Below are 27,453 nucleotides of genomic sequence, written 5' to 3' on the forward strand. Positions count from 1 at the left end.
ATCTTGGATTTAAGGTGAGCCTTAAATCCAATGACTGGTGTCTTTATAAGAAGAGGAGAGAACAGAGAGACAGAAAGAGGAAAAGGCCATATGAAGATGGAGGCAGAGTCTGAGCTCATGCTGCCAAAGCCAAGGGATACCTGGGGCCACTAGAAGCTGTAAGAGGCCAGACAGACTCTTACATAGAGCCTTCAAAGGGATGTGGCCATGCTGGACCTTGCTTTTGGACTTCTGGCCTCCAGAACTATGAGAGAATAAATTTGCTTTAAGCCATCCAGTTTGTGGCAATTTGTTACAGTCCAGTCATCCTAAGAAAGAAATACACTCTCTCTGTACTCCATAAAAGTAGAAGCTGACACAGCAGTTTCATGAGAGTAAATGGTGACCTCAAAGTCTCCAACTGATAAGGGCATAGAAGTATGAGGAAAGATCAAAGAGAAACTTACTGGGAGGTTGGGGTGATGGTTGCTAGTAGTCGTAACTCAACTTTAAGAGGAATATACTGCCCACTATTTAGAGTTGTTACCCCTTAAATCCTATGGAAAGATGCTATCCCAAAGTAGTGTAAACTCTTCTAATCCTATACTTACAAGAAAGCCAAAGACTGGTCTTAAACAGGTGCTGGTCATTTTTTCTTAAGAAAATGATGAGATAGGGGCGCCTGGATGGCTCAATTGGTTTAAGCGTCTGACTTCGGCTTGGGTCATGATCTCGTGATTCATGAGTTCGAGCCCCACATTGGGCTCTGTGCTGACAGCTCAGAGCCTGGAGCCTGCTTCAGATTCTGTGTCTCCCTGTTTCTCTCTCTGCCCCTCTCCTGCTCTCTCTCTGTCTCTCTCTCTCTCAAAAATAAATAAACATTAAAAAATTTTTAAAAATAAAATTATGAGATAATAAATAAAAAATATTTAAAAATAAAATTATGAGATTTATATTTTTTAGAATCCTAAGTGAAATATTGACATGAATAAATAATAAATATTTTATGATGGTGCATGATCAATAGAACAAATATTCTTAAAATCATTTAAGTAAACATAATTTAAATCAGCTAACAAATTAAAAATTATTTATGCTGTTGAAGAACTGGATTCAGAAAAATAAATATACCCATTTCTGATCAATGGAAATTTAAGTATGACATCAAGTGACAAATATACAGGGGAAAAAATCAATTTCTTTTGGCCTAGGGTTTATCCTATCCTGACATTGGCAAAGACACTAATAAGTATGTATCACTTTGCTTGAGGCATCAGACCAGCATTATTAAAAATTATGTTTGTCTCCTAATATCCAAAATTAATCATTTTTTAAAAATAGTTCTGAACTCACCTATCCCATTTGCTATATAAATTTAAGACATCATAAAAGCAACATGTTTAGGTAATTTTCAACTCACCAATTTTTTCTGTAAATAAGATTATGTTTCTATACTTGCTTAAATCTCAAAATTCAAAACTTACATTTTTTATCTTTAAAAAGTTATGTACTATAGTACAATCCTATTTTTATCTTCTTAACAAAAAAATGAGAATAGTAAATAGTGTGAAAGTTTCAAATACTTTAAAGAAAATATATTTTGAGAAATAAAAGATTTATTCATACATTTTACCCGAAATATACAGAAATTCATATATTTAAAACATTACAAATTATTTTCAAAAATTCCCTTAAAGACCCTCAAAATCATAAGAATGCTACATGCAGATATCCATCATTAAATGTTGCATGTTCAAATCAGGAAATATTGAAGGGATTATCCTTCTAGGAAGCAGCAACTATCTATTATTTTTCTCTTTTTTTTTTAACCCAAGAGATATGCAGTAATCACTGACTATTGGTAAATGAAATTGTTTCTGTAGTTAGTACATTTTAGTTAGCCAACCTTCTGATCAATCTTCTAGTCATCAAATATTCTAAAGGTGGGAAAAAATGGTGCTTAAAACTCAGAGATGAGTTCATTTATATTCAAATTGTTTTCGGAGACTTGGTCTCTGAACACTGTATTAGCTCAGCAAGATGTAGCAGATTAAGGTATTTATTATAATCAGGTGGAAAGTTGTGGGTTCGGCTTTCGGCTTTGTCCAGCAAAGCCGAGGATGGCAGAAAGCATTACTCAAGACTCCATGCAAGTCGAGAGGAGAGAGGGAGGCTAAGGGAAATCTCCCTGAGCTGTGCTCAAACTCCCGTATTTACTGAGCATGCATTCAGGGAAACAATGTGCAATACGTCAGTGGGCTACATGCCAGTAAGAACACACTGAAAACGTGCAGAAAAACAAGTTAAGACAGGGTAAAATATTCCATGCAATAACATGGTCTAAGGAATTTATGAGTATAGGCAGGACCGAACCCCTAGATATACATTAACTAGGTAAGTGAAGTGAGTGCCCCCTAGATATACATTAACTAGATAAGCGAAGCACAACCCACAGTTTTCAGCAAGGCCAGGAAGCAGAGTTCTGCTTTGCAACGCGTTCCCTATAATCTCCTAATCCAGGACATAGCGATTTGATTTCCCACAAAAGTGAATACAGTTATGTCAATAGCTATAACAATTTCCAATGAATGAATGAATGGATGAATCAAACACATAAAGGCAATGTTTAAAATGGATCAATATAAAAAATTAAAAAATAAATGGATCCATATAAAACAGTTGCTCTAAATATATAAATTATTAATATTAAATAGTTATATTTCAAATGAAAGAATTGAGGAGCTATTAAGTTATGGAGGAGCAAATGATTCAATTATAAATATTAGTAAGGACTAGGTTATGGAGTGTTTCTTAAATTCTTGGTTTTATTAGAGCAAATAATAAAAGTGGTAGGGGAAGAAGGATCTATATAGTAGACCATGTTAAACATTTTAGTACATGGTTTCAGGGTAATATTATGATAATGAGGATAAAGGAAAAGAAAGAAAAGGAGGAGGAAAAGAAAAAGAAGAAGGAGAAGGGCTAATTGTATTTTCAGTCTTTGGTGTACTGTCATCTCTACTATACAGATGAGCAAACTGAGCCTAAAAGCACACGGGGGCCTGCCCAATTTCTCATAACCAATAATATGGAATGCAGAAACTTAAATCCAGATCTTCTATTTGCAAACCTCACACTCCTTCCACCATCATGTATTGTGTCTTTGTTCCCTGAAATGAGAAAAATGTACTAAAATCCTTAAATACTATGGTTAAAATAAAAATCCCCCAAAATTAGTGTTGAGAGTGCCGTAATATTTACAAAAGTAAAAATCAGTTTTTTTAAAAAAATATTGTTGTTACATACCTTTATAGAGGACAAAATCCTCTTTGAATCACCCTCAATTTTTAAATAGAGATTACTGGCAGTGAGAAGATGTTCCCCAAACTGTTTTGTACCATGAAGGACAAAAATAAGAAATTACAGAAACATAGGAGAGCCTAATTTAGATAGGAGAAGTCAATGAAGTTCTCTCTGACAAGGTATTGTATAATAAATAATAATATAATACTTCATGGAATTTATAGTCTATCAGAGGAGAAAAACTTTCAACTAATAATTACATAACCACCTCTATATTTGCAACTGAGGACCATTCATTATCCTTGATTATTCACACAATTCCATACTTAACTCATTTATTCACAGAACTCCTCAGCCTGAAAACGATCTCCTTTCTCTTTTCAAGTTACTTATGTCTTATGTTTCATGTTATTTCAAGGCCTAGTTCAAAGTCTCACTTCTTACTTGCAGCTCACTGAGCTCTCATCTCCACGGAATATCTTTAGTACTTAATGACTTTTTCAGCAATGGCAAATTGGTTTCATCTTACATCCAACTTCCATCAGTCGGTAATGGTCGTCTAAAGTGTTGACTTCAGGAGGAGTCTTAGATCAAGTTCTGGGTTAATGGCAGAGAGAACCATGACAGATTGTGGTGAGGTACTTCATGGGCACCGAAGGGAAATAGGAGGACATCAGATCCAGGGCATTTATTTGACAGGAGTGCTGATATTTTCACTTTTACAGCATTCGTTTGACACCACACCAAATCCAGGTCTAAAGCATGAATTTAATACTGAGGGTGACTTATTTTCTTTTATTTTTAAATTTATATCATGTCTCTTCAAGAATACTGGAAGATTCCTACAGTCAAGGACCATCTATATAACTCTTTTTGTCCATAGTGTCTAGGCCGGCCTTGCAAAGTAGGCATCTGCTGATGATAATGAAATTTCTTTTTTTTCATAATTCACTATGACTATTATTCATAAACTCAATTTGTCTCTTGGTTTCTCCCAAAAGATCATCAATGTCAAAACCATGTTAAAAGGACTCTGTAACATGAACTATAAACTTTAAATACATTGTCTTTGTCATCTCCAGGTTGAAATGAAACACTAGGAAATTGGTAATATTTAAGGGTTAAATATATGCCTATCAAATAATATAGTGGGATGAAGAGAAGATAAAGTAAATACACATTTTTAAATGGATTTAAACATTTTATAAAAATTCCAAATCTGTATCTTTTAAAATATATTTTGTATATTTAGTATGTCCTAAAATTTTTTTCCCGTTTTTAGTAGGCTGCCCTTCTTGCACATAATAAGTGTTGAAGAAATCCATGTCGATTGGAGTTACATTAGAGAAATAGTTCCATTTTACATTTCCCCCCTGCTAAGCAAATGTATTTATCATATTCCATAACAGCTCACAGTTTGTTATACATTAACTGCTCATTCTCTGTGCCAATAAGACTGTGCTGGAACAGCAAATGAATTTGGTGCGTTCATTTAAATGATTCTGCAAACCACAGGCTACCCAGTTGTCTAATGATAAGAGAGCCCCAAAGCCACCTGATCACCATTATACTCCCTTTTTTTTTTTTTTTGGACTAGCATGGTCAGTACTGTCAGGATCCCGATGCTGAGAAGAATGAGAAGCAAAAGTATACTTCAGACATAATCATGAAAAGGGGCTTTATTAATTCAGGCACCAATGATGATGTGGCTAGATTGGAAGGAGAATGGAATATAGGGTCTGAAGTGCTTTATCTGCTCCAAGACCAATGCTGGTTTTGGCACTTCTCTCACTCTAGTGAGTTGCAAAAAAACAAGCAGGTGCTAGCAATCTGAGAGACCACATGCCAGCTACAGCTGCTTCAAACTGATTCAATTACATCTGCCTGAATAGTCCCAGGACATCAAACCAGTTGAAGAGATCCATAGGTTGCAAGGAGACCTAGTCTGTCCTGAGACAACCACCTGCAAATATCTCCAGGTTCGGATATGAGTGATCGTTCTACCCTGAGGCACAGGAAAAAAGACGGGTGGGGGCACAGGGAATGTGATTTTAATTCACTTTAAAATTAGAAATTGGTTGGAGAGAGCACAAAAGACCGCTTCTAATTTTCATGTTTAAAATCTGACAGTAGCTGAGGTCTTAAGGATACCTTGAAACAGCCTGGTTTTGTGAGAACATTTCCCAAATCATTGGGTACAGCACATTTACAGAACATGCTCTTGGGATCCGGACTTCGCTCCAAACCTTGTTTGTACAAAAAGGGGCCAAGCAGCTGGGAAATTCTGGAGTGGAGTGTGTCCTCATTAGTTCCCATCTGCCACCAGAACTCAGCTCATGGCAAGTTTGGCTAAGTCCTGGTGTACTCAGGTCCAAATGTGGGTCAGTTTTAATTACACTATACAGAATTCAGTGTGCAATTTTAAATCCTTATTATACAGCACAGAGGAATGGGCAGCTCTCCAGCTAATCAATTTTTTAAAAGTACATATATAAAATTTTTAAACCAGGGTAGACAGACAGTGGGTGGAAAAAAATCTTATAAATGAGTACAAGGGTTACTTAAGAGAATTATTAGTGAAATTAGGTCATGAGCAAGTTCTGCTTTAAAACCTCAAAGTGAGAAACAAACTGTTCCATGGGTAAGATACGAAACTTAAATAAGGTACAAAATGCCCCTTGCTCTGGTAGTTTGCATAAGCAACAAGGCTGCAGCCAGTTTATAGTAAACACCTACAGAAGCACTAGCTTTCCCGTAAGCAGAGATATTTCCTACACTATCATTCTTCACACCTCATCCCTTTCAATGTTTATCACTCGTGGCAGGAACTGTAAAAGGGGGGCAAAAAATCACAAACTACCTGTTAAGAGTAAAACAAAATCAAAAATCAAGTATAAGGGAGAATGCACAGAAAGCGGAGCAGTGTGCACATGTGCTGAGTAGCAGACCCTGGGCATGACTTGGCTCTCAATGCCTTCCACACAAACTGGGGCCAGAATCAATCCATGCAGTCTATGTTCAGAATCCATCCTGTCCAAAGGCTTCATCAGGTGCGGAAGAGCTAAAACACTAAGACTTCAAAGACAATTATCAGTAAAAAAACATCAGGAGTGAAGAGGTAGGCAGTCAGTGCTGGGCATTTAGCAATAATAGCACAATGCACCATTTTCGAGGGATAAAATGTCCTTTGGCACAAACCCTAATAATGACACACACAAAAAAAGGAAGAACTTCCTCGAAGTATTCTGGGAGCTTGTGACTGAGTTGTTATGAAGCTCATCCATTCAAAATGCAGCCTGGAATTATGTGGGTTCAAATACTAGCAATTTAACATGTACTAGCTGTGTGATCTTGGACATATTGCTTATTCTCTCCAAGTTTAAGCTTTCTCACCTATAAATGGGAAAAGTAACATCACCTAATAGATTGTTGTAAGGACTATCAATAATATATATAACACATCTGAAATACAAAAGTCACCCCATAAATGTTAACTATTAACCCGACTGTTATGAGTTAAATTGAGCCCTCTCCTCTAACAAACAAAACAAAACAAAACAAAACAAAACAAAACAAAACAAACAGGTAATCAAACTAAAATAAGATAGAGGGGGTCCTAATCAATATGAATAGCGTCTTTATAAAAAAAAAAAAAGGGAAATTTGGATACATAGATCAGCATGGAGAGACGATCATGTGAAAAGACATGGGGAGAAGATGGCCATCTATACATCCATTAAGAGAAAGACCTGGACGAGATGCTTCCCTCACAGCCCTCAGAAGGAATTGACCCTACCAAAACACTGATTTCAAACTTCTGGACTGGGAGAATATGGATTTCTCTTGTTTAAGCTGCCCTAGCAAACTAATACCTAACTAATTAAAAATTTCATTAATCATCAATGTTTACTTTGACTCATCATGATCAAAACTGTACACTTGACATCAGGCAACACAACTTTATGAACTCTGCTGAGTAATGGTCTATTCCATATATTATCTAGTGCTTTTCCCCTTCTTTTTTGATTGTTGTTCAGGCAGATACTGTTGCAATATAAATAGGATGACAGGAAAAAAAGATGGTTTACCATATTAAGATCATCTAGTTTTTATTAAAGATAAGTAAGGGAAAATCATACACACAAATTCATAATCCACTTTTCTACTGTTGAGGGAGTTTGCATAGGAGAGTATCAGGATATTTTACCACACTAATTTCCTTCTCAAGAAAAAAAAAAAAAAAGCCTCACACAGCCATTTACTCATTGCCAACCATGTTCCCTACATCTGAGGCCGCTTACATTGTGACACCCTTCCCAACAGAACCACGTTCAGTTCACTAGGATGCATATGAGTCCATGGTTTAATGGGGAAGACTGGTTCTTCCCTGTTTGCAAGAGATTGTTTTCCTGGAGTTGTATCAACAGACCTTCCATTGAAAGGCACATTTCCATAATACAGACATTGAAGTAGATGGGATTATCCTAATCCTAAATTTTTCTTTAAACAGCCCCAGTCTTCTACAGACATGTAGCATGTATAGTTAGAAATGGTGAGTCTAACCATGGCGAACTGAGATACTCAACCACCATCACTGAAGATTTAACTTTGCCAGAATTAATTTTCTTGATGAGTGAATCCTACACTTCCTCCCAATTCCTATACAGCACATCATAACAACTTTTATATTTTAACAAGAGGAGAAAGAAGAAAATTAATATGTAGGGAATACTGGGAATACTAGTGAATGTTGCACACTAAATAAAGCATTTTGTATACCTAATCTACTTTAATCCTCACATCTATCATTGAAAAGGTAGGTATTCTTATCACCATATTTTAGACAAAAAATGAGGTTTAGTAAGGTCAGGTAACCTTCCTCAGGTCCCACAGCTACTGAGGTTTTGGACTAGGATTTCAATGCAGGCTATTTGGACTCCAAAGCTCCTAAATTCAAATTCAGGCAAGAGATTTAGAATCCAGATATCCTAAAAGGTATTTGCAATCCAGGGACTCCTTTAAAGCATCTGAAGTCACAAAGATAGTAAATGTCTTGCTAAACTTGACTCAATTTATCCTCTTTAAGAAGATATCAATTATTCACAAACACAAACTGAGAAGCTTTAATAAGCTTAGATAAAATTAATACCATTATAAAAATACCTGTCGGTCTTTTAGATTCAGTACTATGATAGCATTTCTTATGGTTAATATTCTTGCAACTTTACCTAGTCCATTTACTTCCTGGAGATAAACAATCAGCTCTCAAATCACTCGTAAGAAGATATTCCACATGAGGTATCTCACACTAGACCAAAAATCAAGAGTCAAATTTACATCTCTCACCCTACTGGGCTGTATAACACTGACAAGTACATGAATTTTTTCTGAGCTTCTTTCCTCACCATGGATATAATAAAGATGTTTGACAGATGACCATTAAGGTCCCTTCAAGTTCTAACACTGTATGACATTTAGAATCTCTTCTTAGATATAAGAAGCAGAGGTAAAATTGGATAAAACCTCTAAAACAATCTATGTGACAATGACCAGGCCAGGATCTCTGCTTTCAGGCAATTAGATGTCTTTCTTCAGTATCTAAGTTATAGTAGTGGTGGTAGTGATAGAAATAATAGTAGTATAGTTAAGATTTATTGGGCATTTGCTATGTGCGAATCATCAAACTAAGAATTTTACATGTATTGTCTGATATCTAACTTGACACAACACTATATGAGGTAGACACTATTATTTTTCCAATTTTCCAAAGAAGTCACAAAGGAACAGAAATATTAGATATGTTTACTGGGTCCATACTCATGATAAGTGATGAAACCTAAAAGAGTTCTAAACATATCTTTGCTTCCTGTACTAGTCTGTATGCTCTCTGAGGACAAGAACTTTGCTTTATTCATTTAGCTTAGCACTGTGTCTGACAAATAGTAGGCATCCATTTACTGTGTAGAATAAAAAGAAGAAAGAAAATGAGTAAGGGAGGGTGGAAGGGAAGGAAGGTAAAAAGAAATTATATTTAGACATTCTTAATAAATGTTGATTTTCTTCCTTTATTTCTTTAAATCTAACATCACAGAAAAATCTGTAATTATGCCCAGGAATCCTGGTGCTTGGTGATTTCTCCTTCCTGGGGATTCCATACTATAATTTCTGGTACAAGTCAGTGAAACAGCTACCGTTATCCGGTTTAGTAATCTAGCTAATCAATGTTCTTACCTCATCTCTTAATTTCTAATGTTGAGACTAAAAGAAGAATATAGTTTATTCTACCACACTAAGCTTCAAGGAAAAAAAAAAAAAAAAGAATGTCCTTGATACTGGCCTCTCACCAACTGGTGTAAACTACGGTGAAAGAAAAACTGTTCCCAGAGGAAAGGTACTTCCAAGCCTAACAGTACCTATGAATAACATTAATTAGTGGTACCAAAAATTGAGAAACATAAAAAAAGAAAAATGTTTTGATGCACTAGATAGACATTGGCTCTTTCTGCACCCTCTGCCATTGTTACGTGACTGCCGAATGCCACACAAAATGGATCTCGAGAAGGGCTTATCCAAGCAGGTCTTAACTACCCCATTTTGACTGTACCTCTACTTGGCTTTATCTCTACTTATTTACAGTTAGAATTTAGTGAATAGCAGAAACCATAATTATAAACATGTATACAGTAAACATAGGACCCATTACTTAATGTTTAGCAAAAACAGTTACAGATTTTTAATATAATCTGATCTTATCTGACCTGAAGAAAGTTAACATACATTTTACTTTTGTGTTTTCAGTGAGGTAGAGATTGGGAATGAGGGAGACGGTGATGAAAGAGAGACAGAAACAGAAAGAGAGAGAGAGAGAGATGAAGAGAAAGTGATTATTCAGGGAACCCATGGCATTGATCATACAATGCAGAAGATTTGTTTATTCCTATGCTGCAAAGTATTTCTAAAGTTACCAGTAACTTAGTCATTGAATGCCTCAGCATTGTGCAAAAAAACAGGTATAATATACTTTTCTCATACTCAGCAAAAATATATTGCAAATCGTGTTATGTAAATTCTTAATTATAATGAGGATCAATTCTTACATATTCATTTCTCATTTTAAGGACAGAATTTATCAGTAGTCTCATCTCTGTCTAATCAGCAATATGAGAACTAGAAGTCCAGAGACCCATTCAGAATATATAAGAAGTAACAAATTTCTAAGACTCTCTATTCCTCTGTTTCTAATACAATTCCAGACATGTTTTATTCATATATACCCTCATTTCTTAATGACCACCTACTATGTATAAAACATTATAAGTTGATGATTAAAAAAAAAACTTAGATGGATCAATAAAAAGAAAAGATATACAAGTTCTAAGATTTTGTTACTAAATACTAATGGAAACTCCTTAGGCTTTTTTTAAAATATAGTACTCTTAAGGAGAATAATGCAAATTATTTGAATAAGTTTTCAATATCAGGAATTTGGGACTACCAAATAAATTATTTACTTAAGGACGTTTTTTATATTAAGTTGACACTTTTTATATTGCATTTAAAGAGCTTCACCTAATTAGTATAAGATGCAGTTTCTCATAGCTTTTCTACACTAAAAATTTAGATATTTATCAGAAAATAGAGCTATTGACATCTAAAACATCAACACTTGGGAAAAAATACCAGGTGACAATGATTTGATGAAAGTAAATATTAATATTCCAGCCTTAAAATCCTCACCTGGATTTTAGCCCCTTTTCTAGGACTGCCACAAAGTAAGTTTTACTTTTTTTTTCCTCTCTCACTTCCACCCAACTGCAACAGACACATGCACAAATCAAGAAATCATCTTACAATATACCCTTAAATTTTCTGAATATGCCCCATGTGTCCACTAATAGCCAAATGCTTTCAAATCTGTTCAGCTAAATGGATCAATAACTACATCCAGCCTCATATAGTGGGGTTGCCAACATGGTGAAACTGAGCCAAACACAAAATGTCTCTACCAGGACCAAAATCATTATCCACCCAGTAATCTAGAGAGATCGACTTTCCCAGGTATCCCTTAGAGAAGTTAACATACACATTATCTAGGGCAGTCAACAGCTAGTTGAAAAAAAAAAAAATGAGACTCAGAACGAAGGATTTGGAGAAAATAATGAGTTTTATAATAAACCAATGTAATAGTTCAAGGTCTATATCAAGTAGGAATCCTTCACACTCAGAGTACACAAAATACGTAACAGCACGATCAAACTGCTAACAAGCTTCTCTGTGCACTCACTCATATGACACAGCTGCAAGAAACAATTGAGCAGGTGCAACCAAGCTTTTGAGAATTCCTGCCTGTTGCCCAGGAACCACAACACTGCACAGTTGAGATTTTAAACAGGTGCAAACATTTTTTTTTCCATTCCTGTAGTGCTTGAGACAGTGCAGCAGACAGTACATCTGCAACCACTCCTTACCTAAAACAACCACCACAGAAAATAAACTCACAGCAACAAAAAAAGTTTGAAAATAAAACAATAATGTCAAAAACAGTGGTTTTGCAATAGTCTCTGACCCCATATCAGCAGTCGCTTTAATAGAACAATTCCATAAAATACTCTCTAATCTCTTCACCAGATGAATGCTTTGTAATTAAAATTATTCTGCCTCATCAAATCTTAGAAATGTTTATTTGATTCTTACAATAGAGTGAAATGCAAGGTATGTATAAAATGCACTCCCCTTTGAAGCTGTCAATATTAATAAGTACTCAAAAATTAACATTTTCACATTATGAAATCTGTAAGCAATTTTAAAATACCAAATTGTAATAACTTGCAAGTTCATACGTAGATTTACATAACTATTGGTAATTCATATACATACCTGTGCAGCTATGGGGCACAGACAGGCGTGCAATCTATCAGGCACTCTGAAATGCAAAAGAAATATATCATATAAGTAAAAATTAATTTTCGAAGTGGAGTCAGTATTTATGCTGAGGCAGTCTCTGCAGAGAAGTAGAAAAGACTGCTGTCCTTAGAGAGGTGGGTAATTTTATATCTATATTTTCTCCAGATGATATTTCAGATCACCCCAAATTTATATGTGTGAATAAACACACACAAAGAGTCCCTTAGCAGTGTTATCAAAAACAAGTACCAGCAAGGGACTAAGACGCATCATGGCCCCTGAAACAAAATGTTTTCACTAGAGAACAAGGTAAACACTTAAAAATGATTTTTTTTTATTCTTTCAACACCATTGCTTTCCTAAAACAAATATGACACTACTCTCTAAAAATGAAACCACTCAGATTCATCTGCACTAAGTTTGGATTTAACACTTGTGAGGAAGAAAGGTGCTTTTCATAGGGCAGTCCACAAACAGGCATAAATAAATAAATAAAAGTAAGCCTTGAATGTTCATTAACTTCAGGTTATAACAGCAATAGAAATGAGTGTTGTTTACCTACAAGAGAGAACACTAAAGTCACACCAGATAGAATGCCCCAACCCAACACACTTTAAGAAAATTGCCAGTGATGTGGTATCAATACAGAAGGTAAAGGAAATTCTTCCGGCTCAGAGTATGCAGAGTTTACAACCAGACCTGAAACATATTTGTTTGTAGGTGGAAACTGTATTGCAACACGTAACCTCTGAGCTACTGTGACCCTTGAAAATATTTCATAATTCTTTCTGAAAGCAAACTGAAGTGTTTAATTTATATACTTCTGAACACAGTGAATGAAGGTAACATATTCAAGTCAGTAGGTCTACTGAGTTAACCCTTGCTGAAAAGCGTGTAGAGGAAATAATCCATTTGGATGGTGACTCAATGAAACACCATCTTCATACACTTCTGATGGGAGTGTTAATTGCTATAAATTTTCTGGAAAACGATTAGGTAATGTGTATCAAAATTTTTACTCAGTCGTTTCTAGTACTAGGAATCTATCTTACATAACTGGAAACCATAAATCTAAAAAAGAAAATCTGTATGATAGCAAAAAACTAAAAGCAAACTAAATGTCCAACAGTGGAAAAATAATTAAAGCATGCACATCCATGTAAAGGAATATTTTGCAACACTCCAAAAGGTAACTTGTGGTACTATAATATTATATAAGCATATAGGGTACCAGTTGCATAGACATACTGCAATTGTGTAGATGAGTACAAAAACAGAAAGAACACACAAAAATATTGAGTGATTATATCTGGATGATAAGACTATGGATAATTTTAATTTTTGCTTTTTTAGTTTTGTATATAGTTAAACTATACAGTAAACATTAGTTTTATAATAGGAAAAAATATTAGTTGGTAGGGTAGGAATAAAAGAAAAAAGTTACAGACTGCCATATGGAAATCATAAATCTAACCTTCATAAGTGAAGTAAATTAATTCAGTCACACATAAAATCCACAAAGTATACCTACAGTGAGAAACTCATTCACTGCTTCCTCAGAGGGGTACGGCCAGGGTTTCTTTCATCCCACTGCTTTAGAATCTACACCAGTAATTCAATAACACATTTTTAATCATCTTAGTTAAACTTCTTTAATTATGCAGAGTGAAATGATGGCAAGAACAATTTAGGACTGCAAATCTGTTCAACCTATTACAGACTAATTTATTCACTAAGTCAACAATATTTAGTGAGCATCTAGTACACGCAAAGGGTTGTATTTGGCATTATGATATGCTAACAGATAAAACAGAACATATCTTACCCTCATAGAGCTAACTATGTAAAAGTGCTAAAAAATATGTTCACACACCTTCCTATTAATTTTGCTGTCAATCCAACACTGTTCTTAAATAAGAAAGTCTTAAAAACAAACAAAAAAACAAAATAAAAAATATGTACATATAGCTCATATAACACAATACAGTTTAAGGTATTTAAACATCTGTATTTAAACAGATATGGTACATTTTATTTTTTATTTTTTAAACGCTTATTTTTGAGAGAAAGAAAGAGAGACAGAGGGAGAGAATGAGTAGGGAAGGGGCAGAGAGAGGGAGACAGAAGATCTGGGGCAGACTCCGTGCTGACAGCAGACAGCTCGACGTGAGGCTTGAACTCGCAAACCTGTGAGATTATGACCTAAACTGAAGTCGGATGCTTAACCAACTGAGCCACCAAGGCGCCCAGATATGGTACATTTTAAAACAAGAAAGCATATATCAGACATCTCCTTTCATATTAGTGCACAACAACTGATACTTAGGTAACATTCAAGAAAATGTCATGAGTACATGAGTGTGTATCACTTATAAAATACCCTAATAAATTAAGTGTTTAGTTTTGTTTCTTATGTGATCTATTTTTTGTTAATACAGAATTATATAACAGGAGACCAGTTATGAAGGCATATTAACCCAACCTCAGATGCCAGATGTCTAACTAAGCTTGTCTCAGATTATGTAAGGCCACACAAAACATATGCACAATTATTAACAGCTATAGTTATTTATTGGCAACTAAAGTAAATAAGTGGTTACTTGCTAACCTTGCCAAACGTACTGTTACAATACTACCAGGGAAAGGAAAGGAGATAGGAGTGGACAGACTAAATGCTGAGGGGATCTCTAACAGCAGAAGGTGGTGATGGAGGTGGGTAAGACCATTTTTGTTGTGCAGATAAAGTGATGCAGCAGAGTTTCTCTTAATAGCAGCTCAGCTTCCTTTTGGCCTGTAAGCATAATGTAACCATCATGTGCCCTTCTGAAGCAAGTGACACACGATGGTTTTGAGGTTCGGTCAATGGGGTCAGCCTGTGTGAAGTGGTGCCAAGAATGGAGAGAAGCTACTCATATGACCAATTATCTGTAGTTCTGTCCAGAGTTCTGGACAGCATGAGAGTTATATGAGGTAGCACGGTGGTTACGAGATTAGCTTTTGCCATCAGACAAACCTGCAATTGAATTCCAGCTCCCACTCTTCAACTGTGTGGTCTTGAGCAAGTGACATTTTCCCTGTCAAATGAAGATCATGTTACCTACCCTATAGGATTGTTTGTGCCTATTACATGTTAAAGGCATGTAATGGAACCAGCACAGTTCCTGCTATAAAGTAAGCATTGCTGAAGGGAGGCTATTAGTTTGGCCCTAGTTGTGTGAGAAAAAGAGAGGATGTCTGTCCCTTTAAGTTAAAGTGGTAAACTAAACAGCGAGTACAGAGATAGAAAGAAAGCTTACTCAAGATATCACTCTATATTCCACAGCTCATCCAGGAGCCAGTATGGATGTTCGCAGAGTATCTCTGAATCAGGAAAACACTGTAACAATAGTAATAGCCACAGTACCCAGCCCTAACCAGCTTTTTAAACCACCATTCCTATTACTGAAGAGGAAGGCAGTAGGATCTCAGTAATATATGCCCATTTTTCTGAGTGAAAATGAAAGTTTATTTTCCATACTTAGCTGAAACAATCCAGGAAATAGAAAATAAGGATGACATAAATGTAATTATTCAACTGGAATTAGGCCAAGGTGTTGTGGGCCCTTAACAATAACATGTGGCAGAATCACCTTTTCATGTTTTCTAAAGAGACCCTGCAAATGACCTGAGCTCACATAGAATACAAAGTTTGCAAATATAATGAAAAATATTATAGTCAGTTTTTCTCTCATGGTTTGGAATACGTAAGTGAGTGTATAATGATGTTGTTATGACAGTCCTGAGTTCTGTTTTGATTTGGAGGACAGCACAGATCTAGAACTGTTAAATGGTATCTTGAGAGTCCCTAGAATGGTTTGGGTCACATGAGGGTGAAGTTGCTATCAGCACCATTCCAGATGGAGATATACTATAGAGGATTTGTGTTAAGTTCTTTTTACTTGCAGGCTGGCACAGCTGTATTCCCCAGTGGGGACTGAATAAGTCCAATTCCATGCTGTGAAGTGCAGGAAAGTTTATCTTCCCTCTATACTGGTTAGGCCTGACTAGACATGGAAGAGGCGGGTAATCGGTGTTGCCTCCTGGGCCATTAATAAATTGAATAGCTAATTCATTTAAGGCACTGAAAAGGGCCTCAGCAGGGTCTGCAGGGGACAGTGGCTCCATAAAAGAACTCTGAACCTAAATTAGACTGCAGACCATTTCCCCAATGACCTAGTGAACATCCTTAGGAACATCTTAAGTGCTTTACATTTTAAGTTTGACCTATTTTGAGAAATGACATTATGTGATCCAAAATATTTTTATTTTATTTCATATGTGTTTACTTTTGGACCCACTACCGAGCTGAGCTTGGTGCTCTATCATTATTACATTGTTATTATAAAATGTTGAATTTAATCATCAATAGAGGCAATTTAATTTTTAAAATCGAGGTGCCCCAATTTCTGTGGTTTTATCTGAACAGAAAGCCTATGAAGAATAAGAGGAATTATAATTTTAAAAGTAGACTCAAAAAACTAGTTAATTATGCTTATTTTTATAAATTACTAAGCTAGATTTAGCCCTTCACACGTAAAAAAAATCTATCTTCCTATCAGAAAGAGGAAGTATGAGAAGCAACAGTTATCTATTTATCTATTCTGTGAAATGGAAATAGATAAAGGGTAATAAGGAAGGAAAAGGGAACCATACAATAAACACCCATTAACCCAAGAGCACAGCAGGTCTGTCTAGACCTCCGGTCAGACCAGCTATAATGAAGCCACCACCTGTATGAAAACCTAAGCTTATAAAAAAAAAAAAAAAAAAAAAAAAAGTGAGGTTTGACTTTTCTAGTATTAATGGCTACCACTTAAAATGAAACAATATCAAATTTTATGTATAAACATGATGAATTTGAACTCTCACATAGAAGCCTGATCTATATTATAAATAACTCTATTCTGTAATCCACTCTTCACAGTTTATTAAGGAGAAAATAGTTTTATTAAACAGATGATACCTTAAAATTTAAATTCTTTAAATCAAAGTTTAAGAGCTAGTCAAGAAAATGCACAAAACTAGAATTTAGATAAAAATTGAGAATTATATCCTCAAATATAACTTGACATTATGATTACGGAAAGAACTTATTCTTGGACAATGTGAAAATTCTACTGACCTGCATGTACACATCCCTGGGGTATCAGTTTAGATATTTTCTTCCTCCAGAGTCTGAAGCCCTGTCCTTAATCTTGTCATAATAATCATAAGACTGCATTGTAATTGCCTTTAATATAAGACATGGGAACAGGGGTTTTGTCTCATTCATTGTTACATCTCTAGTCCTTAGTACAATACCTAAAAAATAGTAGGTATGGCTTAAATATTGGTTAAAGAAATACTGAATGAATTGGGTTACCATCTGTTCCTGATGATTAAGAAAATTTACACTGCATAAAAAAATTAAGGAATTACATTCCTAAACAAATTCTTTTTCAACTTTTAAAGGACTAACCTTCCAAACCTCTTTTTACTTTCCCCTCCTACTTTTCCTCTTATTCTGCAGAAAACTAAATGATGACAATCCTAGTCTCAAATATTCACAACAGATTAGAAAGCCTGGTTGGTGTGGCCCCAGGGTGGGCAGGGGAGAATGCTCCAAATCCCTCTTGTCTACAGACACATTGAGTCATAGTGCCCTAGAAGATTTCCGCAGTCCCTGACCAACTGCGTGCTTCTATTCTCTCTGAGAGGCCACCTCCAACTATTGTTTCTGAGACAGATCCTGCCATTATTTTATTCTTTTGTAGCATTTATAACAGTTTGGATTATTCATGTGGTCATGGGTTTATGTGTTTATTCTCTCTTTCCCCAACTAGGTTGTACACTCCATAGAGGTCACATTATTTAGTTTGGCACTCCACATCCAGGGTCTAGTTTTGTGCCTGACACACACAAAAACACTCAATTACTATTAGTCAGATGTATAAATATGAGGCTTGGAGCAGCAGGTTTCAATCAAAAGAGACTGTGAAATCTGGTAGGTAACAGCTACCCCTACCATTGTTTTTTCTACATTCCAACTCTGTCTACCACTTGGAAACCTCAGTGCTGTAAGAATGCTTTAATTATAAATTCCATTCAATCAACAGCAAGTCAGGAAAACTTCAGAAGCAATTCTAGGTAGGCTGAAGGTGGAATATCTAGGAGAAGGAATGGAATTATAATGAGAACAGCAACCACTTCCAATTAAAAGTTTGGGGTTTGAATTCCAGCTTCCTAAGTGTGTATCCTAGGGGAACTTACATAATCTCCCTAATACTGTTTCATCTTATTTAGAATGGGGGGATTTTATCTAAAACACGGAGTTTTTAATGGCAATTGAATGAGATTATATATATGAAAGCAGCTGGTAGTATAATTTATGGCATTTAGGAAAAGGGGCTGGCTACAAATTAGTTCCTTTGCATTGGCCAGCCAGTCTGCAGCAAGATAGAGAGATGATTTGACTAAAAGCCCAGGAACAGACATTTTGGATGGAGAAAAATGGAAGAAACAAGAGCTCAAAGGCAGAATAAAAGCAAGTAGGTGCTAAGGACTATAACTAAAAAAAGCATAAGACAGACTAGTAGGACTATAACAACAGAAATGGAAAAAGATTTTAACATGATAGAAAAATTGCCAAGAAATCTATTAGCTTTTCACTTACGTGATACAGCATTCCCCACATATAAATAAAATAATTGCCACTCTTACAGTTAGGAGAAAAATCGACTGAAATGTACATTAAACACATATTAGAGGTTTAACATTCTTCACATGATTTCATGTGCTGGAAACTCAGCCCGTGTAAATATAGCCACGAACTTTATTATTTACTATGATAAAGTAACAGCATATCCTCCTGTATGTACTACCTGCAGAGGTATAAAAGGCAAATGTGTACTTGCTCTTTAGGTACAATTACAAGGCAGCACAATGTAGAAGTAGGACCTTTCTTTGCATTCTGTGCTTATCAGACAGTGGCTACCATCACTGAAAAAGAAACAGTATCATGAAAACTTCATTAGAAATTCTTTTTTCCACTCTTAGGTGCTTTCATTTTTCTCACTGCTCTAGTGAGTGACTTATGTCAGCTCCCTTGTTAAAACTGTTTTCTAAATCAGTGTCTTTCTCATCCGTGTGTGTGTGTGTGTGTGTGTGTGTGTGTGTGTGTGTGTGTATTCTTTGAACTGTTCTTACACAAATCAAAAAAGAGAGTAAGAGGTCTTAGATGCACTGCATACCAAAAGTAACCACCATGGCTCCATACTTGCACCTCAAGGAATGCTGACCTGGTGTCAAAAAGTTTACCAAAAGAGTCCTTTTGAGTTTATAGCATTTGCCCACCTGTGGTGATAAAATGTTTTCTAAAGTCTATGTTCTCTTCAAGACTGTCATCTTCATGAGGGCTGAAATCGTGTCTATTTTTCTATCTTTCATAGCATCACGACTTCGTTCAGGGATAGGCACCCAATATACAGCCATTGAATATTTCATTCACTTATTAAACAAAAATTTATTGAGTATTTACTATGTACCAGTCATTTCTCTCGATAGCAAAGATACAGGAATGAATAGATGAAAACTTCTGGTCTCATGGAGATTACATTTTTGTGTGGCAAGTGACAATAAGCAAGAAAAAAAATAAAATATATACAATAATAGACAATCATCCATATTATGGAATTAAAATAAAGCTAGGAAGAGGAAAATAAATGTTGGGATGGAGGAATTGGGGGGTAAAATTTTAGAAAGGGTAATGGGTGATGATATCATTGAAAGATCACATTCAGGTAAAGACCTGAAATAAATCAGGGAATGAGTTAGGAAGATATTCTTAAAGAACAGGTATTCAAGCCAAAGAAATAGAAGTCGAAAGGCCTTCTAGGAGGAATATGCTCTTCTGTTTCCTATAAAATGTCAGGCTAGATTCATAGAGGAATGTTCCTTTTATAACCCAGAGGTGCTACATTTAAAAGAGAAAACACACAAACACATATACAAACAGTCTTTTAAATATTTGATCTCACAAGAAAGAAATTAAAATTCCAAAAAGATAGAAACAAAAAGGAATATAAAGGACAGGGCATTTGGCATATTACTATGATGCTGCCACAACACTCAAGGGTTTTATGCAATTCAGTAATTGCATATTCAGTCAGAGACACAAAGCAAGTTTATGATAACTGCAATCATAGAGAATGGCAACCAAGTAAGATACCTGGACTACCTAGAAGAAGCAAATCTACTCTGCTAGAACAACTTCAACAAAGCATACTGCAATGAAAAAGAACTCACATAGCAAAAATATCAAACACATGAAGAAAGGTTTTCCCATAAATAAGTCAGAAGATACAAAAGTGCTTTATATTAAATATGATCAAGTTAGAAAATGAACAGAGCACAGTCTTAAGAACTGAAGTAACAACAGTAATCTCAGATTTAGTGGGACAAAATGTTTAAAATGCTAAGAAATTTAAAAAGAAAAGGGTGAAAATAAGGAGGAAAAACCTAAATAGGTAGATTTGATTAAAAAATAAAGAGATTCTGGGTGGCTCAGTTGGTTGAGTGTCCGACTTTGGCTCAGGTCATGATTTCATGGTTCATGAGTTTGAGCCCCATGTCGGGCTCTGTGCTGAGAGCCTAGAGCCTGCTTAGGATTCTGTGCCTCCCTATTTCTCTGCCCCTCCCCTGCTCATGCACATGTGCTTGCTCTCTCTCTCTCTCTCTCTCTCTCTGAAAAATGAGTAAACATTTAAAAATTTTTTTAAAATAAAGAGATTCATAGAATTGAATTTTTTATTAAAATTAAGGTCTGAAATGAGGCTATACATCACATTAGACGCAGCTAAAGGAAGAATTACTGAACTGAAAGATAATTCCAAGGAATTTACTCAGAATAAAAGGGTGAAAAACATAAAAAAGACATTAAGGAATACAAGAGACAGAACAAAAGATCTAATATATGTCTAAAAAGTATTTGAGAATGAGGGTAGTCTGAATTTTAAAAAGTCCTACTAAATGCTGTTTATGAGAGACTTAGCTAATACATAACAAGAGAGAATGTTTGAAACTACAAGAAAGGTAAAAACTGAGGTAGGCATATTAAGGCTTAATAAACCAGATTCTAAGTAAAAGCATTATTAAAAAATAAAGATAGCCATTAAATAATGAAAATGAAACAGTTCATAACAAGACATAGTAAATTGTTTAAGCATCTAACAGCACAGATGTAAAATATATAAAACACAAACAGCAAAATTCTTAATCATAGTACAAAATTTGGTCATATGTCTATCATTAATTCTAAGAGAAAGCAGGCAAAAAAAAGTAATGATAATTTAATAAGGCAGATCTAATTATAAATATAAAACACTACACCTAAGAATTATAAGATACACATGCCTTCAAAGCACGCATGAAAAATGTGCAATAATTGACCTTATGTCAAGCCACAAAGTAAGCCTCAACACATACTAAATAATTAAAATCATTAATTATCTCCTCTAAGCACAGTTAAATTTATATTTAATAACAAAAACATAGTCTTGCCCCCTAAATACCTGGAATAACTGGAATTTTTCTTAAATTAAAACTTCATAGAAATCATGGGTCAAAGACTAATGAAAATTCAAAATTACAGAAAAAAATAGAACTTAATGAAAATGAATAAAACAACAAAACTCACAGGATGCAGCTTAAGCAAAGAAAAATGTATAGCTATAGATTTTTATGTTTAAAAAAACTAAAATTATCAAGTTAGAAAAGGTAGAATAAAGTAAAACCAAAAATGTAAGAGCAGAAAAATTACAAAATAATATCAGAAATAAGTGAAATAAAAAAACATACAGATAGTCAACAAAATAAAATTTGGTTCTTTGAAAAGATTAATAAAATAAAATTTTGGGAAGTTTTATTAAAAAGAGAAGGTACAAATAAACAGCATTAAAAAGGAAAAAAAAAAGAACAAATCTGTTTAGAGATTTAAAATGATTACTGAATACCATGAACAACTTTATGCTATTATTTAAGCTAAATATTCAAGCTATTTTAGAACTTCCATGAAAAGACAATTTTATTGAAAAATTTTAACTTGCTTGAGAGGAGTCAGAAAACCTAAACAGACTATTGTAAATAAAAATATTACATAAGGAGTTAGAAACCTACACACACACACACACACACACACACACACACACACACTCATGGCCCAAATACATTTAAAGACTTTAATAAACCTCCAAATCCAGTTATGGTCTCTATTATAAAAACTACCAGCAAAAACAGTAAAGTATGTCAACTTACTGTATAAGACTATTAACAATCACTAGATAAATGTGTTATGAGAAAGGAAAATTATTTGCAATAATGAAAATTAAGAGAGACAACCAAGCAAAGAACACTCAGGAAAAAGATTAGAACAGCTATCATTTATATAGCCCCTATCAGGTGCTTTTTCAAGAGTTTGTGTGTGTGTATATATATGTGTGTGTATATATATGTATGTATACATATACATATATATATATACATATATATATACACATAATTTAATCTATAAATCAGCCATGTGAGGGAGTTTTATTTTCATCTTTATCACTATTTTATAAAAGAAGAAAATGAGGCTCAAGTGATACTCTTTTCTTTGAGACAAGAAACTCCCTCAAGGTCAAAGATCTAGCTAATAAATAGCAGAGCTTAGTTTTAGCAGACTAAAGCCTATTACTTAAACACTACCTTCTACTGTTTCCTCATCTTTGTAAAAGTAAATTTAAAAAAAAACCCAAAACTAAATCTGATTTTGAATGCAATATAATTTTGGCTTTCAGCAGCTTTATTATGATACTCTTAGACATTGTTTTCTTAAATGTATTGTGTTTTGAGTTCACTAAACCTTGAAAATCTATATATGTCTCTTGCAAAATTTGGGAAGTTTTGACCTTTATTCTTAAAAAATTACAATATTTTTTCTGCCCTATTCTTATTCTTTAATTACCTATATGCTAGATCTTTTTTTTTTTTTTTTTTTTGCTAGATCTTTTAAAATGTCCTTCAGGCTTCTGAGGTCCTACTTATTTTTTTCCATTCTTTCTCTCACTCCTTTCTAGATAGGATGCTTTTTATTGAACTATCTTCAGGTTCATCAACTTCTTCTGTCACTTCTATTAATGGTATTAAGCCTATTAATAATTTATTTCAGATAATGTATTTTTCTGTTCTAAATTTTCCATTTGGTTATATGTTTATATATATTATATATATGTAATATATATGCATTTCTCTTTGAGATTTCCTATCTTTTTATTCATTTCAACAGTATTCTCTTTCACCTCCCTGAGCACAGGTAAAATAGCTACTTTTTTTTTAAGTTTATTTATTTATTTTGAGACAGAGAGAGTGTGTGTGTGAGCAGGGAAGGGGCAGAGAGAGAGGGAAAGAGAATTTCAAGCAGGCTCTGCACTGTCAGCATGAAGCCTGACACAGGGCTTGAACTCAGGAACCGGAGTTCATGATCTGAGCCGAAACCAAGAGCCGGCCACTTAAGTAACTGAGTCACCAAGGTGCCATTGGAATAGCTACTTTAATTTTCTTGCCTGATAATTCCAACATTTGGGTCCTTTCAGGATTGTTATCCATTGATTTTCCTTTAGAGTTTTTGTTTTTTGTTTTGTTTTGTTCATATTTGACTCATTAGGGTTTTATCTTGGACATTTTCAATGTTAATTGTGGATACAGTGAATTCTGGTATATAGAGCCAAAGAGTACTGATATTTTTGTTTTAACAGGCCATTAACTTGCTTCGTCTCAAACTGCAAACTCTGTCCTGTTCAGATCTCAGTTGATTGCTTTCAGGATGTCATATACATATGTTTTTCAGGAGGCAGCCATAGTTAGGCAGGGTTTATATACAGAATTTGAGATTCTCCTATCTCTATCTCTTTCCTTTCCTGAATTGCCCCTTATTCTCTGGCATCTGTACCCATTTCCAGGATTCCTCCAATCAGAAAGCAGTGGGCTTTCTTTTGGAGTTCAGTTGCCCTGTTGCCACCAGAGCTATAGTTACCCTCAGGAAAAGCCACAAAAATGTGAAACCACCCCACCCCATTCCAGTTGCTTAATCCAAGTTTCACTCTCCTCAAAAATCTTCCTACTATTGTTCATTCTCCATAACCTTCGATCATTGTATTGTTTTTGTTTTGTTTATTTTTCTTTTGTTTTTTGCTTTCGTTCAGAGTTTTGTTCAGTTGTTATTTGCAGGTGGGGTGTTGGTTAGAAGTTTCTTTCTTTATACCAGAAGCAAAACTCATATATTATTATTAATTGGGGGAACAGAAAGCTCTTAAAAAGTATCAAGAAGTATAGATAAAAATTGTAGTAAATGGGCTAGTAATATGTCACTTGCTTCTGGAAGAGGCCTGAACACATGAAGAAAAGGGGCAATAAAGTGGGTAATAAACTTAAAAAAATATGTGCCACCAAATGAGTAAGAATAAAAGTGAAATGCATATACATCAAATCCTCAAAAGTTTTGGAAATGGGAAAAAATGTCAGTCATATGTTCCAAGACCAACATTTTTCATCAAATCTCAGAACCAAAGTAAGGAAAACAAATAGATAAAAGAACTTCTGTTCAAAGAGGTTTTTTTTTTTTGTCAAGATTTACATTAACTCACAACATATCTTAAAGTTTGAAAAACTGTCTCAAGAACTGACAATGATTAAGCTCCCAACTAAATTATATTTTCTAAATTAAAAACAAGCACCTACTCAAATGTAACTTTTTTTTAAATGAAACTAAAGCACATCCACTTTATAGATGAAAATAGAGCCCATACATCTTTATCGTTACAAGATCTGTTTCCAGACTTGATACATTATAGGACATGATAATATCAGGCAATGAGAAAAAAAATCTCATTGAAAACTCAGCAAAAATCTAATTTCTGCAAGAGATCTATCATTGGAAGTAATTTCACTATACTCCTTTCTCCTTTGGTATACCTCTGGATCTAACTGCATCAGGGTACAATGAAATATACCTTCAGCTATCAGAAGATATGGTTCCACCATCAAGCAGCTGAGGGATCTTGGACAATTCCCTTCACCTATCAAGGCTTTAATTTGCTTATCTGAAATGTGAGGCCAGAACACATGGTTTCCACTCTCTAACTGCAGCATTCTATGACGATATACATAGTCTTATTTCTGGATTTTTCAATGTTATGGGCATTATTGTATGATTTCTGCATAACAGATATGGCAAATTCCTCAGATCCCAGGCCTATGGAAAAGATTTAGGAAGAGATAGATTATCCTCATTACAAAGGAGAGTTAGGCAGGGCTTCCACATACAATTTCTAGTAAATCATCAACTGACATCTGAAGTTGCCATGTCTCCAAAGATAAGAACTGTATTTACATCAGTACTTCAGGTGAGTGGGATAATTTCGTGAACGGTGTGTTAACATAATTTTAAATGTGAAGATTAAGCAATTGGACATTTATTATGAATTTCAAGGAAATGATGTTACAATATTAAGATTCTGAGAACTTTAGATGTATCTCCTTATAAAAACTGCTTACTTGTGATGAGCGCTACGTGTTATATGTAAGTGATGAATCACTGGGTTCTAGTCCTAAAACCAATAGCACACTGTATATTAGCTAACTTGAATTTAAATAAATAAGTTAAAAAAAAAACACTCTGCTTAGAACCAAAAAGTGTTATAAGCAGTGCAATGTTCTTGAGAACTGCCTGAATTACATTCATTCAAATAACCTTAACAAATATGCATTACACACCTGGTTGGTACAAGGTGCTATTCTGTTCGCTGTTCACACATACATATAAGAAAGAATTTTATGCCTGCCTTTAGGGAGTTTATAATTTATCAGAAGCAATGCATACTAGAAGGCATCCAGACATAAATAAGAATAGTGCATAGCAAGAAAAGGTAAATACAATGAAGGAGGAAAACAGAGAACCCTGTGCTTCAGGCTTTGCTCCCAGCAGAGAACTAAACAAGTGGGGATGAGGATCATACTGCAGGAGGTGGCCAACCAGATAGCCTGAAGGACACTCAGAGTTAGCTAGTGAAGCTGGAAATAGGGGGATTGCTAGAGGAGCCTGGAGAAACAGGCAGAGCTGTGGACCTAGAAGACCAGCAATTAGTTGAAGATCTGACAGGTGGCAACTTGGAAAATAAAATTCCTATATTCCTATCCTGAAAGGACCCAAGGATGATTCTGTGCAGCTGGGAGTTGAGAAAGGATAGAAGCGAAGTAAGTTTTCTGTTATGCGAACAAGATTCTTCCAAGTTAAGGAAATATGAGCAAAACCATAGAAGAAGAAATTTTGAGTTTGTCAAGTTTTCCGCCTCATGACCATGTCAATATAAGCAGAAATTATATGAACAAGTAACAGGTTTTTATCAGTTTACAAATTCTGGCAGGCTAAATTAAACCTGAAGACGAGGACAAAATTACCTTCAAGTTCCTGTTTACAACTTTCTATTCCCTAAAAGGCTATTTATATAGGTCATATGTGCAATTCAGTTGCATCCTTTCTAAATAATTCTATTTAAATGTGAAATGGTTGGACTCAAATATCACTGGCCTTCATTTTGTTTTGAAAGGACAGTAAGAACAAATTAATCTATAATCACACTAATGATAAGAATCAGAATTTTAACTCCTTCCTTTGAAATGAAGAGGCAAATACTTTAGCCAAGAGCTTGCAAGTTTAATTTACAATTCACAAAAATCTACAAACATAAATCAAGTGATGAGAATTTCCCTTATCCTTACTTGAATATCACTGTAATATTTTGAATATCAGTTTTAACAAAATGAATAAGAGCGCAACAGAGTTCAGATGAAGCTTATTTCTTGCCAATATCCATATGAATGCCAAATACCATCCAAGCAGATTGTGTGGCTACTTACTACAAATGAATCCTCTTGCACTCCATTCAAACTAAAAAAAAAAAAAAAAATTCCTCAGATTGGGCACTTGCCACTAGTTAGAGTCCTCCTAGTCACTGCTTCATAGTGAACAAGATCTAAGAGAGACACAGTGACCTGTTGAGGCCACCTCGGTACCATATTGTAGATCACTCATGTTGTGCTTCTTCAGAAACAAGCTATGAATAGTAGAAAGAGAGGGTATGTTACACTTTGCCTGTGAATCTTGCTTTTTGGATGGAGGAAGGAACAATGAAAAAAAGGAAACCAATATTTAGT

The 27,453-nt window shown here is 34.8% G+C and overlaps 1 protein-coding gene across 4 annotated transcripts in view; it reads right to left on the minus strand.

The window, feature by feature from the left end:
- Nucleotides 1-27,453, minus strand: part of ZBTB20 (zinc finger and BTB domain containing 20) — a 761,798-nt gene that overhangs the window by 544,988 nt on the left and 189,357 nt on the right. For all 4 annotated transcript variants that reach the window (XM_042998568.1, XM_042998567.1, XM_042998569.1 and 1 more), the window contains exon 6: nt 12,160-12,205. The gene's annotated coding sequence lies outside the window, so the exon portion shown is untranslated. The remainder of the gene's footprint in view (nt 1-12,159; nt 12,206-27,453) is intronic.

The sequence above is a fragment of the Panthera tigris genome, chromosome C2, assembly GCF_018350195.1.
Source record: "Panthera tigris isolate Pti1 chromosome C2, P.tigris_Pti1_mat1.1, whole genome shotgun sequence".
Classification (NCBI taxonomy): Eukaryota; Metazoa; Chordata; class Mammalia; order Carnivora; family Felidae; genus Panthera; species Panthera tigris.